The sequence below is a fragment of the Gadus macrocephalus genome, chromosome 3 (assembly GCF_031168955.1).
Source record: "Gadus macrocephalus chromosome 3, ASM3116895v1".
NCBI classification, from domain to species: Eukaryota; Metazoa; Chordata; class Actinopteri; order Gadiformes; family Gadidae; genus Gadus; species Gadus macrocephalus.
Window position 1 is genome coordinate 143911 of NC_082384.1, and position 14843 is coordinate 158753.

Consider the following 14843-nt stretch of genomic DNA (forward strand, 5'->3'; position numbering starts at 1 on the left):
AAATAATATCATATACATAGATATCTATATCATATAACATATTGTGTGCGCCTCCAGACGATATTATGAATCACAAACGACTTTGTCGGGTTCTGCGACGTCTCTGGTTCTTCCACTTTCACATCAACCTGAAGTCGACTGAACCGCGCGCTGCCTGCTGCCGGCTGCCCGCTGCCGGGCGATGGTGCCTCGCGGCAACCGGCGGCATGTCGCAGTTCATGTACTTCAGCGAGTCAAACCAAAGTTCCTTTCCCCCAATTCCTTCTCAACCATGGCTCAGATAACCCCCACGACAGTCTCGTTGTGGAAATACAAGACACGTCAAAGAACCGACAAGAAACACTTGCGTTACAGTGTGTGTATTCACATTGATGTGGACGTTGAAGAACCAGGAACGTCGGAGGTCGTTTGAGATTCATAATATCGGCTCACACAGCTTTTGGCCGTGATAATATATATTATATGATATAGATATCTGTGTAGGCTATATGATAATATTTAGATATAGAGCTCCAGGACTCCCGTGTGTTCTAGAATATTTACAGAACACGGCTAAAGGCTGTGTGCGCCTCGCCATTGCGATACATCCACTGTAAACAGAGCGCATGGTGGCTGCAAGCTGCTCAGGGCCACACCCCCACCCTCCTCCTTGACACGCCCACCGAAACAGCGCATTTGGGGGAAGCTCAATGTGCGACTGGCTCGGAGTGGCTGTAACTCTGCACCACGGCTGAATTTAGGGAACGTCTTTGAATACTGTGTTAGTTGCCCACTAATACCTATATTAAAGAATACATAAAATAGCATGTCATGGGACCTTTAAGATATAAAAACATTTGATTGAACATACACACATTAAAACAGATATTTTAGTTTTTAAATAAATAGTTGGAAACTAAAATTCATGTTTCCCACAGTGTGCCTCTCTGGCATTGAGCGGGTCTTCAGGATCACACTCTGCACAACCCAGTCGTTGAAAAAGTCACGGTCAAGCACGACTCCGTAACCGACGCTTTCCAAGCATCGTGGTGATGGCAACATTCTCCGCTAAGGACAGGATCTCACGGAGGGAGGCTGCTGCTTCGCTGTACATTTTCTCCAGCCGCACAGTCCTAGTTTGGCGACATGGCACTGCGTAATCTGACTCGAGAAATGCGATCAGATCGCGGAAGACTAACACGTCACATCTCTGGAAAAGACTGCCGTATTTAAAATAGCATGCATATGCATCAGTTATATTCTCAATTTAATTTACAGAGAAATCCCAGCAAAGTATTTAGGTTAACTCTATAAGAGACTAGGATTAGTGTGCGTCTGAAAGGGGGGGGGGGGGGGCATGCCATCACGATGGTGGCCCTCCATCCTGATGTCAGTCAGCCATCACGACGGACGATGACATCGTTCATCGGCACAACCCTAGTAGGCAGTGTATTTTTCTTTGTTCCATTACCTCTAACCCCCGTACTAAGTCGCCGGATCCACCCCCCCTCTGCGTTCCGGGACCTCCCACTTTACAAATTAAGCACTGCCGCCCCCCCCACGCAGTTGTTACGGTTCATAATATTTCGGAGGCGCACAAAGCTTTTGGCTTTGTCAAATCTGCGCAAATCTGCCCCCCCCCCCCCCCCCCCCCCCCTTCGACAAATATCGATATTTATCTTATATCGATATTCTGCTTGAAGATATCGAGATATGACTTTTGGTCCATATCGCCCAGCCCTAACACACACTGTATATAGTCCTCTGCAAACCTATGGTGGCATCAGGCCTTCAGTGTGCATATTGTACTGTATGTAGTCCTCTGCAAACCTATGTTGGTATCATGCCTTAAGTGTGTCTTCAACAACCACACACAAAAGTTTGCACATTTACATGAATTTTGTGGAATTCATATTTCATTGTATTTGTCTAAATGCATACTAATGCAGACTGTAGATATATTTATGAGTGACGTTTACCAACACAATTACACAGTTACTTGGCCGTAACACACTCACCCATTATCTCTATCTCTCTCTCTCTCACTCACACACAGAGAGAGAGAGAATGTTACCTTGTGTGTGATTCAAAGTTATTGTTGATGTATCTGTACTCTTAATGTTGCTGATTTCTACAATCAAAAAATTAACTTAAAACTTAGTTCCCTGGCCCCATTCGTCTTTGTAAGTAAATGTTCTTTATTTGCCTTTACTATTTTGTCAGAATGCACCAGAATGCTTCGTTTGTTTGTGAAAATCACAAAAAAAATCTTGTGGGGGAGGATTCCCCCAGACCCCCCCCTACAGGGGTTTGGAATGCAAACGTTCAGCCCCCCCTCAAATAAATTCCACCAGCCGCCACTGCCAGTAACCTAAAGACAATATAAACGGTAGTACACTGGTTGATCATTATTATATACCAGTAACCTCCCGACAATATAAACGGTAGTAAACTGGTTGATCATTATTATATACCAGTAACCTAAAGACAATATAAACGGTAGTACACTGGTTGATCATTATTATATACCAGTAACCTAAGACAATATAAACGGTAGTACACTGGTTGATCATTATTATATACCAGTAACCTAAAGACAATATAAACGGTAGTAAACTGTTTGTTCATTATTATATACCAGTAACCTAAAGACAATATAAACGGTAGTACACTGGTTGATCATTATTATATACCAGTAACCTAAAGACAATATAAACGGTAGTAAACTGGTTGATCATTATTATGTACCAGTAACCTAAAGACAATATAAACGGTAGTACACTGGTTGATCATTATTATATACCAGTAACCTAAGACAATATAAACGGTAGTAAACTGGTTGATCATTATTATATACCAGTAACCTAAAGACAATATAAACGGTAGTACACTGATCATTATATTCCAGCAACCCACAGACAATATAAACGCTAGTCAACTGTCGCCCTACCTTACCTTATCTACTCCGGGATAAAATGCGTCCATACGGTATAAAGTTGTAAAAGTATGAATGTAAGGGAAGAAACGGAGGTTAAAGTGTTCATAAAACAAGTTAATCAGGTGAAAGTTTTAAAAAGCGGAGGAAGAAAGGCTGATCGCTACGACGAATAGTTATGCTGCTATCCATTTGGATGTACGAAGTGGTAAAGTCGCCAATCTCCCAGCTTTCTTGCGGCATTTCACTGAGGCACGCCCCCTTTCGGTCGTAGTATCTCGTCGCTTTCAAAGTAGAGCGAGCAGATCTGTACAACTAGCAAACAAGATGGCTGCGCCCATAGTCAATGGGGATCGAGCTGTATTTTCTTTGTATTTGTACCACGTTGGGGGTTGTAATGTCGATTTTAAATCCTCTTACACACTTGATTTCATTGCTGCTTTAATCCGGTCACCAATTTAAGGTCTTGCTTTGCGTGAAATTCAATGTAAAGTTGTGTTTTCAAGCTGGTTTGCCAAAGAGGCTATGTTGCTAATGATGACTAGTCCGCTACTACCCCTCGTGGCTCGACAGAAACACGACAGCACTTGTTGAAATAAAAATTGGCGAAAATGGCAAAATATTATTGCAATGTAAAAGGCTTGCAATGTTAATGTTTCTGTAAAGGCTGGCAACCATTATACACTGGATTATTTCTTTTTTCCAAAATAGTTTTCTTCTTAAACTCGTCGGACACAAATAGCAAACTGGAAGGCTGGAGCAAGGGAAATACGTCACGTTCTCGCTGAAGCTGGTCGTTCGTACCAGCCTACCATCAAAATGGATAGCAGCATTAGACGAGGAAGTTCAAGGAGCCGCGCCTCCCAGTGAGTGTCACGTGTTTTCCGGGTAAAAGAAGGTGTGCGCGCGCGCACAGACACACAGACAGACACAGACACAGACACAGACACACACGCACACACACACACACACACACACACACACACACACACACACACACACACACACACACACACACACACACACACACACACACACAGGGTGGGCTGGGAGGGTGAGGGGGTGTGACGAGGGGGGCTTGAGGGTGATCGGGTGATGGGGTGGGGGTGTTAAGCGTCTGTGTCGGTTGTAGACACACACACACACACACGCACATACACACATACACACACAGACACATGAAGGGTGCGTGAGGTGGGCTGGGGGAGGGAGGGGGATGAGGTTGACGGGGGGTAAGGGGGAGGGGGGGGAGGTTTGGTGGGGGACTGAGGGCGGGGGAGGGGGTGAGGGTGAGGGGGGGTGAGGCTGAGGGGGGGTAATCACTGCTCCCCGGTTGTCCCAGGTCTTACCGTTTTCCTCGATTGTAAACACACAAAAGGTGGACCTATGCACACAATTCTGAAAACTTGAAGCTCAACAATCTATTCCATTGTTTTCACACATATAGAAATTCTAAATCACATTTTTGCCAAACTCTAAGCACAAGTCTCATCGTTTAGCAAATTTGGTTCACCTGGAGACCAATGGCCTTCAGAACGCCACGCCCAATTACCAATTGTCTCACTCACTGCTCTCCTGTTCAAACTCTACTGGCAAAGCCCTTGACTCATGTGTGAGGGCATAGAGAGGCCTGAGGTGAGCTCTGCTGTGTTGCAGAGGAGCTGCTCTGGCCTGATCAGTCTTTATATTTTTTATTGGCCTACGAAAAGCTTTTTTTGCAGTCAGTTCAGCTGAACATTTACTGTATTACAGTAACAAATAAATATTTGCTTTGTTACCTTTTTGTACTTGTGCACTGATTTCATCAACAAATCCCCCGAAAGACAGTCTAAACCTTTTCTTACTGTAAGGTTTTTCATTGTACTTCAGTGCAATTACTGTACTGGGAGTTTTGCCAAAATAGGTAACATTGGTGTAATTTCAGAACTCCAACAATGTTGCAGTATCAACTATAGGTGTACAGTACGACTCTGTGGGATTGTGAGTTTAACCCATTGGAGCTCATTGGATAGACAAAATGCATTGTTTCCTATTCTGCTACGATTGTGTCAATGCAATATTTATATTCTGCTCCTCCGCCTCCTCCTCCTCCTGCTCCTCCTCCTCCTCCTCCTCCTACTCCTCCTGCTCCTCCTCCTCCTCCTACTCTTCCTCCTCCTCCTCCTCTCCTCCACCACCTCCTCTTTCTCCTCCTCCTCCTCCTCCTCTTCCTCCTGCTCCTCCTCCTCCTCCTGCTCCACCTCCTCCTCCTCCTCCCCCTCCCCCTCCTCCTCCTCCTCCCCTCACTAACCTCCTCTTCCTCCCTCTCCTCTCCCTCCTCCCCCTCCTCCTGCTCCTCCTCCTGTTCCTCCTGCTCCTCCTCCTCCTGCTCCTCCTCCTCCTGCTTCCTCCCCCTCTTCCTCCTCCTCCTCCTCCCCTCACTAACCTCCTCTTCCTCCCTCTCCTCCTCCTCTCCCTCCTCCTCCCTCTCCTCCTCCTCCTCCTCCCCCTCCTCCTCCTCTTGCTGCTCCTCCTCCTCCTCCTCCCTCTCCTCCTCCTCCTCCCTCTCCTCCTCCTCCCTCTCTTCCTCCTCCTCCTCCTCCTCCTCCTCTTCCTCTCTCTGTCTAATTATGTCATTACCTTACACACAAATGGCGACGACGTGCTAAATGACTCATGGCCACTGCGGAGGTTGATCCAGTTGAAGCTAAGGCCCCGTCCACACGAAGCCGAAACGGGCGAAACCGTTCCGGTTTCGATCTATCCGGTTTCGGAGTATCTCCGTAAAGACGGAGTCAAGCGTAACCGGGTAGATCTGTAGAAACGCTGTAGTACACATAACAGGCCCATAAGGGGCGCTGCTTCTGCTACAGAAAACAAGAGGAAAATTAAATAAGAAGAAGAGGCGAGCATGCGCATAAAGGCTGCCCCCCGAACCACTAACAACACAAACAAACAGTCAGTCAACAGTCTCAATAAATAATGGCTTAGCAACCCAACAAGGGACATGATCTGCTGCAGAACAATTACAAGCCTGTAGTCCGCCATCATCTTTGTTGTTGTCAGTTCTGAGACTCCGCGGGCTTAACAGTCATTGGCTAGAGGGTCGAGGGGTGTGGAGATGACGTCATGATTTACGGTTTCAGTCGGTTTCAGGCGTCCACACGAATCCAAAACGAAACCGGGTAGATTTGAAACCACCTCCGAGGGTGGTTTCAGAAGTTTACGGTTTCGGTCAGCGGATTCGCCGGCGTCGTGTGGACGGAAGGCCGAACCGTACAAGACCTTTGCGGTTTCGCCATGAAACCGGCTTCGTGTGGACGGGGCCTAAGTCAGTTCAAACTGATTCATGTCGCGACTCGTCACGATGAGCGTGTGAAAGCATTCAGGTTCAACCCAACGTTGCTCCAGCTATTAACCTGTTTCTGTGAGGGATCATAATTTATGCTTCATGTGAGGTTGTATTAATCACACGACCTCTGGTTGTCCGTACATGTCCGTTCAGGATCCGGTGAGGCATCGTCCCACGGTGGGGTTGGTTTATTAGAACCGTGAAAGCACGGGAAACTAGACTGTAATAAATACTTCCTTTGGTCGATGGTTTATTTAAAAGTACCTTGTTGACAAATACTATGTAGATAGAAGGGGCTATATTTTGCCTGAGGTTTCTTTTCTTATCTACAAGATCTCTCTCACACACGTACACTACACACACATACACTACACACACACACACACATGTACACACATACACACACACACACATGTACACACACACACACACACACACACACACACACACACACACACCAATCAGATGACATGAAGCACCACACAAGGACACCTTCTAATCCCATTTAGGAAAAGCACATTTGGTCAACAATCATTTTCTGTAGAGCAATACAATATTGGAATTCACTGCCTACCGCTATTAAAGATATACATTCATACTCCACTTTTACAGCACACCTTAAAACATGGCTGTCCATCAACTACTGCACACATTAACCTCTGTCAGAGGTGATGTGTCTGTCTGATGAGTCATTGTTGCCGCCGCTCCATCTCTGCTACCTGAATAATGAATGCCATGTAACAATGTTGGTTTCCTGATTTAAATAAAAAAGTACACTTGACAGGCTTCCAGCTCTGTCTGGAGACTTGATGTTACAGCAACATGACAAGGAGTTTTAACGCATCAAAACACCCTCACCCTCACCCACATGGAGGCCGATGACTACATGAATAGGAGCCATGGAGGGTCTTCTATTAATTTGTGGTGTTGACATCACACTCATGGGACCATAGCAATCTGTTTTTGGTTAAAAAAAAAAACTATTTCTGCACAAACGGTAGCAGGTGACCCTCACACAATCATGAGAGTATCTCATCCAGATAGAATAACGTGTGTGTGTGTGTGTGTGTGTGTGTGTGTGTGTGTGTGTGAGTGTGCGCCTTGCCTTGGCCATTCCATACCTGTCAGTAAAGGGTGTAAGTCACACCCAGTAAAGGGTGTGAGGAAGGAAAAACACAAGATGAATCCAACCCAACGAGATGACTAATTTAAGAGGAATGAATGAAGGAAATAGTAAACTAAATACCTAGTCTGCTATAGAATCACACGCCAGTACAACATGCTAACCCTTACTGAGTACTCTGTACTCTGAGTATCTTGTACTCTGAGTATCGTGTACTCTGAGGACACTCTACTCTACTCTGCTCTTCTGAAAAGAGAAATTATCCATCTATTGATTCTAGTGATTCATACATAACACTGCCGCAAATAAAGTGTTCATATAAACAAGGTGATGATGTCTTTTAAGGACGGAGGAGGAATGTACATGGAGGTGTTCAGCAGACAGAGCAGAGGAAGCCTTTTCTACTTAATTTTTTAACATGGTATCTTTGTTCTGATGGTTCTGCTGTCGAGAAGCAGCTGACTCAGTGACTGAGTGTCTCTCCATACTGGTTGAACCATCAAGTGTCTCTTGGTTTTTCTCTGAGCTTCTACACATCACAGCTCTCTGTCCATCGTTCTTATTTTAATAAAGTTATTGTTCTTGGATCAGCCACCTTAGCATGTTAGTTCATGTCTGGGAGGAGTATGAACTGGGATGGGAACTGGTCCAACTGGTTGGTTCATAGTTTCTTTGAAATGAGTCGGACGGTTTGGTGTGGCTCACTTCATCACAGCAGGAAGACGACTAAGGTAACTAACGACTAACTGTAGTCCACTCTTATCCATGATGGATCAAAAATATGAATAACTTTGAATCATATAAATAGGGTGATGGTTTGTCTCCTGTGAAACCACATGGTTACAAACCTTATTAAATGTATGGATGCATTGCAATTTGTCAAAATTTCTATTGAATCATTTTGATTCCTGCTCTGTAGAATGCTACGTGTTAGACTGTGGGCATTGGGGATCTAACCCAGAAAATGATCTCAAGCCGAATCTTGCAGTTCAAATTATATTTCTGATCCCCGTACAACGTCGATGTCTTGTCACCTTAAAATACATATCTGTGTTAATACAGCGGGCAATAGTCCTGTAGTGCTATTGACTAGTATGACTGATGAGACTTAGCTGCCGCCCACACGTTTCGAGGCGATATAGCCTGGCTTTAACAGGCTGTGTGCGCTCCCGCGGCTGAAATCACTTTCTGGCAGCTGATCACTTTCGGCACAACACCGTCACTCCCGGAGCAGTGGGCGGCCGCGGGTCAGAAGGACGCATTCGTTGAAGAGCAGCCCACGGGTTCAGCTGGGATTCAAACCCCCCCAGGTTTCTCTTTAAAGCGCTTTGGGCGGAGAGTTCTCAGGGGGAGGGGGCCTCGCTGCGCCCCACGGCGGGCGATACGCTTCCACGGCGTCGTCCTCTGTGAGCGCCACAGCCCGTGGACATCCACAGCCCGTGGACATCCACAGCTCTATCGTCTTTATTGCGAACAAAAAATAAAAAAATAAACAAGTATGACACGTCATATAAATATATAAAACATGAAACGGCAATAATTGTCATTAACAAAAAAAGTGTCATTAACAATATTTATAAAATAAATGTAGACTCTATGTCCGAAAAGGAGTGGAAGGAAGCCGAAGCTTATGTATTTAACTGCTCATAATTATCTGCTATGAATTTATCAGTTTCAAACAACTATTTACATAATATGCATCAAATTATTTTTTATTTATACAATACTCTAATGTTATAAAAAAACTATAACAAAGAAGAAAACAAAACCCCAAAATCACCTATCTTAATACAATCAGTGTAGCTAATGTTGTACTCAATTTCAACTACACACCTCCCGATACGTTCAGAAAAAGTGTTTTTGTACCTCCTTTAAAACTGAGTTATGTTTGTGCTAAGCTTACTTCCTGTTCTAAACAATTCCACAAATGAGTAGTTGATTTTTTGCCTTGAACATGATTTGTCCAGTCTTAAATTGACTTTTTAATTTCTGCTGTGATGACATCCAAAAGCTGCTTCAATAATCACCGGAACAACAGTGTCTACAGTGGATGTACCGCAGCGGGGAGGCGCACACAGCTTTTGGCCGTGTTCTGTAAATATTCTAGAATGCTCGGAGCGCTCGGGAGTCCCGGAGCTCTGTATCTAAATAATATCCTCCGCACCACAGGGCTGACCTCCAGGACCGCCTCCAACGCCCCCCCCCTCCAGGGGAGCCTGGGGTGGGGGGGGGGGCAGTATGGTCGCATACTGAGCTAGTATCCTGTGTACTTATACTCATACTGAGCTAGTATCCTGTGTACTTATACTCATACTGAGCTAGTAGCCTGTGTTCTTATACTCATACTGAGCCAGTACCCTGTGTTTATACTCATACTGGCCCTCATTTATCAAACAAACGTAGAAATGAGCGCAAATCTGAACGCATGATTCATCGTACGATAGGACCCACGTGAGATTTACGAAACCTTCGTATCACACCAATCCCAGCGTACGAAGGATCTTGGTGTTGATAAATACGGCGGCTGAGATCGATCGTAATTAACGTAACACGCCCATATAAAAGCACGTCTTCAAAAGTCTCGCCCCTAACTTTTACGACATGGAGAAACGTCCAACGGTAAAATAGAGGAATTTTTCCGAGACCCAAATGGAGACGCTCGGGTCACTGGTGGATGCAAACCGTCTGGTTTTATTTGGTAGCCTATAGCTGGCATTAAAGGCCAGCAAAAGAATGCTATATGGAAGGAAATAACTGTTGCAGTGAATAGTGTTTCCAATGTTCGTCGGGCTACGGAAGAGGTTTGTTAATTAAATTAATTAAATAATAAATTAAATGTACAACTTCTGTTATCCAGCTTAAAACATTTCACATATATTGTTTGCATTCCGTTAAAGTTATTTAATTCCGAATAAGGTGAAGAAAAAATGGTCCGACATGAAGCTCAGCACCAAAAAACGTGTTGCGGCTGTGAAGCCGGCCAAGCAAGAAACGGGAGGAGGCCGGTGCAGTGCGACTGCAGCGTAACTCACCGTGATGACTCTGACCATGATAGTGCGCCCTGATGTAGACGATGCCCAACGTTGCTATTTTGGAAAATAAAAGAATCGTGCGTGCCCCCAGGCCATCGGGCTACCATGTTCAGGATTGACATTCTGGCATCGCAAATAATCGGAACATTAACTGAATGGTAGCTTTTGCGGTTGATGTACGCGTAATCATTAATAGATGGTTCATACGCACATGGGTACAATCAACCGCACCAATCACATTTGGAAACCTAGCAATAGCATAAAAATCCCGTTTGATTCCAGTTTGCTGATCGTTATTATATGGGAATTTAATATAACGTTCGGAGAGGGACATTATAGCTGCCAAAACCGCTGGCATGGTTCGGCTAATACTTGGCTGGGAAATAGCAGACCTGTCCCCGATCTCCCGCTGCAAGATCCCGGTGGCCAAAAATCCCAAGGTAGAGCAAACCTGCACAGGTATTGCGTTTGATCGCCTAGTTTCTCGCCTTAACTGTGGCTCCAAAGCATTGCATAGCTCCATCAGGAGATGCCTTGGGAGACGAAAACGACTCAAGAGCCATTCATCGCCCTCCTTAAAAAAATCGCCGCAGTCTCGAAAAACTCTCTTGTCTGTGCGTTGAGGTCCTTAACAGAGCCAGATCTGCCATCGCTGAGACACGACCACCTATTTGGCAAAGCTCCTGTTAATATAGACAGCTGAATAAACATTTCACCTGTCACATTCTAATTATTTTCATAGCAATACTGTTTTTAATTAGGCCTGACTTGATTGTAATTGTTTGAACGGCTGGGCTAATTCCAATTTATTTAGTAATTAATACAGATGTTGAACATGGGCTACTTGTGCTGCACTATTCATCATTGAAATACCCGTAGGCCTATGTTGCGCCAAAAAAACTTGCGTACACAAGCTCAGACCTGACGTGAGATTTCATCGCAGCCTGCGCTCACGTTCAAATTGATAAATGCCAAGCTCAACGTTGAAATGAGCGTACGTCCATTTTACGCACGTTTTCTGTCGTACGCTCGTTTGATAAATGAGGGCCACTGAGCTAGTATCCTGTGTACTTATACTCATACTGAGCCAGTATCCTGTGTACTTATACTCATACTGAGCTAGTATCCTGTGTACTTATACTCATACTGAGCTAGTATCCTGTGTACTTATACTCATACTGAGCCAGTACCCTGTGTTTATACTCATACTGAGCTAGTATCCTGTGTACTTATACTCATACTGAGCCAGTATCCTGTGTACTTATATTCATACTGAGCTAGTACCCTGTGTACTTATACTCATACTGAGCCAGTACCCTGTGTTTATACTCATACTGAGCCAGTACCCTGTGTACTTATACTCATACTGAGCTAGTATCCTGTGTACTTATACTCATACTGAGCCAGTATCCTGTGTACTTATACTCATACTGAGCCAGTCTACCCTACTTCGCCGTGGGAACGTGTGCAATTTTGAATGGGATTGATTGGGACTGCAGACGAGAGACCAGCAGCGACGGCATGGAAGATCCGCCCACCGGCAGCGGTGTCACGGCGACGTACATAAGGAAATTCAGACAAAATGTACGTCTACTCTTGACGTCTGGATAAGTTCGTCGCCACTAAGACGCCTGCTGCCCTACGTCGCCGTGAGAACGCCTGAACTATGTATGTGGCCACAAAGCGCTTCAGTGTGATTTTATGACTTAGTTTAGGATTTACTAGTTGTGAACACATGGAATCTGCGGTGAACGCAGCTTTAAATACCCAAAACCGGGTTATGTTCCAAACTTAACCTGCGGAAAAACTGGTCCGACCAGGATTGATTCAGAGTATATGTTGCTATAGTAACTAACATACAGTGTTCATTTTGGAACGGAAAACCTAGGGTTACCGCAAACCCTGGGTTAATTTGCCCGGTTATGTGATAAAACCGGCTTTGTGGAATAGGCCTACCCCTCTGCCCTATGAAGTGACATCATGCCCATACAATCATCAAAACATTTTTGAGATCTGTTTTAAAACAGTTTTGGTATTTTTGACACATAGAAACTAACCTTTTTATAAAATGTCATCAACTTATTCATCAACAAGTCATTGGATATATTAATACCAGAAAATAATGAAGAAAAAAAAAATATATATATAGACTGGGAATCGAACCCCAGTCCCAACGGCGGCGGCGTGCATATCCTCTCCCCACGGCGGCGGCGTAGCTTCTCCACACGTGCATTTCACACGTTGTTATCCTTCTCCAGGGAATCCTGGCACTATCCACTCGCCATAAGGACGCAGCCGTTCCGCGGCGCGTACGCGTCCGGTGGAATCCCGGTGTAATGCGCCTCCTTTTTGAAAAGTCGGACAAACGGACCTTCGGACCAATGGGTTCCGTTTTCGGAACATTGAACCGTCGGCATAGTGGCATGTCGATCTAATGGGAAATATTTCGGACCATTGAGACGTCGGAACAATGAGGCGTCGGAATTACGGCATGGCACCATCTGTGTCTGTGTGCGCGCGCACCTTCTTTTACCCGGAAAACATGTGACACTCACTGAGAGGCGCGGCTCCTTGAACTTCCTCGTCTAACTATTCGGCGTAGCGAGCAGCCTTTCTTCCTCCGCTTTTAAAACCTTTCACCTGATTAACTTGTTTTATGAAAACTTTAACCTCTGTTTCTTCCCTTACATTCATACTTTTACAACTTTATTCCGTATGGACGCATTTTAATCCCGGAGTAGATAAAGTAAGGTAGGGTGACAGTTGACTAGCGTTTATATTGTCTGTGGGTTGCTGGAATATAATGATCAACCAGTGTACTACCCTTTATATTGTCTTTAGGTTGCTGGTATATAATAATGATCAACCAGTTTACTACCGTTTATATTGTCTTTAGGTTACTGGTATATAATAATGAACAACCAGTTTACTACCGTTTGTATTGTCTTTAGGTTACTGGTATATAATAATGAGTTTACTGTAGAGAATACAACGTTAGTTCATGTTTCACTGCTTTTCTATTCTGACCCGTGCGCTAAATTGAACACTGCATGCGTTCAATATTCAAGTGATTCATTTGTCTTGATGCTACTCCAAATCAAAAGAAAGACAGAAGGACATAAGTCATTTGAATGTGCTGATATTTAAGTTAAATATGTGTGCGTAGCGACTGTAGCCTGGTCCTACCAGACTCTCGTACACATTTCATTTGTAGCACTGAAGGGAAATTCAAATTGAAAGGGAGTACCGTACGTCCACACCAGGAGTCACAAAGTTTCGCTGCGAATATTTCTGTTCGCTTTGGTCACTCAAGTCGCTCATGACGTACAATTCAATTATGCAGACGCATTTAAAGGAGCCGTATGCTTTTAGTACAGACAGCCATATCAAAGAGTGAACTCTCCCATACACTTTGGCCATATTGCCGAGAGGGTTTTGCTTGTTGGATAAAGTGATTCGACAACAAGTAGGACAGTGATTCCTCCCAATATAAAGAAACTCCTAAAATGTAGGCTAATTACAACCGAGAACAAAAAACCCTGCGTGCTGTAGTAGGCTAGTTAAAATATGTTTCACTGATCTGCATCTGCAAATCATGATCTGCACTCATTCGTCGCACTCAAAACAAATAGACATTGGCGCACATGGCTAATTTGCATACGTGCACAGGACTGGTTGGCTCCGCAACGCAAATAATGGAACATATCTATCTATCTAGGCCTATCTGTCTATCTATCTATCAACGCGTGTCTAGTTTTAATGTGATGTATTATGTGTATGTCCAGTCAGACTTGTTCTGTGTGGTCTTGTAGGCTACTGTCCTGTGTGGGCCGAACCACCTGAATGGATTCCCGACGATTTGTGTCGTTTTGTATTAATAAAGACTTGACTAGGCTATATATCTTTCTAGACTATTTAATTAACAATTATTCACCTCAGGCTCCGTGAATAGTCGGGAATAGAGGGATAAAAGACAAGAGATATATTCCTTGTCATTTATCCCTCGTCTTGTCGATTAGTCGGTTTGTTTATGTGACGATTTCAAAAACTTTTTGGGTTTTGTTTAAAGCATGCTACACGCGATTGGTTGGTTAAATTGGTGGCATGGAGAGCAAATGAAAATGATTCCCGTTTAAATACGGATGTTCTAGATGTATAAATACTCCCGCTTATCATCACTTGGTATCCAAACCACTATGGCGTTTCAATCTCTGAACTGAAAAAGGGTTGGGTCGTACAACACCGGGTGCCCAGTTACAGCCGCGATTAATACTTCAGCCGACATTTTGTTCAGTGAGTGAATAAAGGTAGGTAGGAACCAGGTGCCTGCCAGTGTTCCCTAGGATCCACGCAAGCGAAGAGCGTCTACATTCCGATTGGCTGTCAGTGTTTGGCCGCTGAAGCGCGTCATAGTAATTTGCATAAAGTTAAAAAGTTTTCTAC

The 14843-nt window shown here is 44.4% G+C and overlaps 2 protein-coding genes across 8 annotated transcripts in view; one reads left to right on the top strand and one right to left on the bottom strand.

Moving 5' to 3' along the window:
* LOC132453279 (NACHT, LRR and PYD domains-containing protein 12-like) overlaps positions 1-14843 on the bottom strand; it is a 410038-nt gene that overhangs the window by 136003 nt on the left and 259192 nt on the right. The window lies entirely within an intron of this gene.
* Positions 12721-14843, top strand: part of LOC132453282 (NACHT, LRR and PYD domains-containing protein 12-like) — a 208066-nt gene continuing 205943 nt past the window's right edge. For 3 of the 4 annotated variants that reach the window (XM_060046094.1, XM_060046096.1, XM_060046095.1), the window contains exon 1: positions 12721-13146. The gene's annotated coding sequence lies outside the window, so the exon portion shown is untranslated. The remainder of the gene's footprint in view (positions 13147-14843) is intronic. The other variant, XM_060046097.1, reaches the window with a different exon arrangement.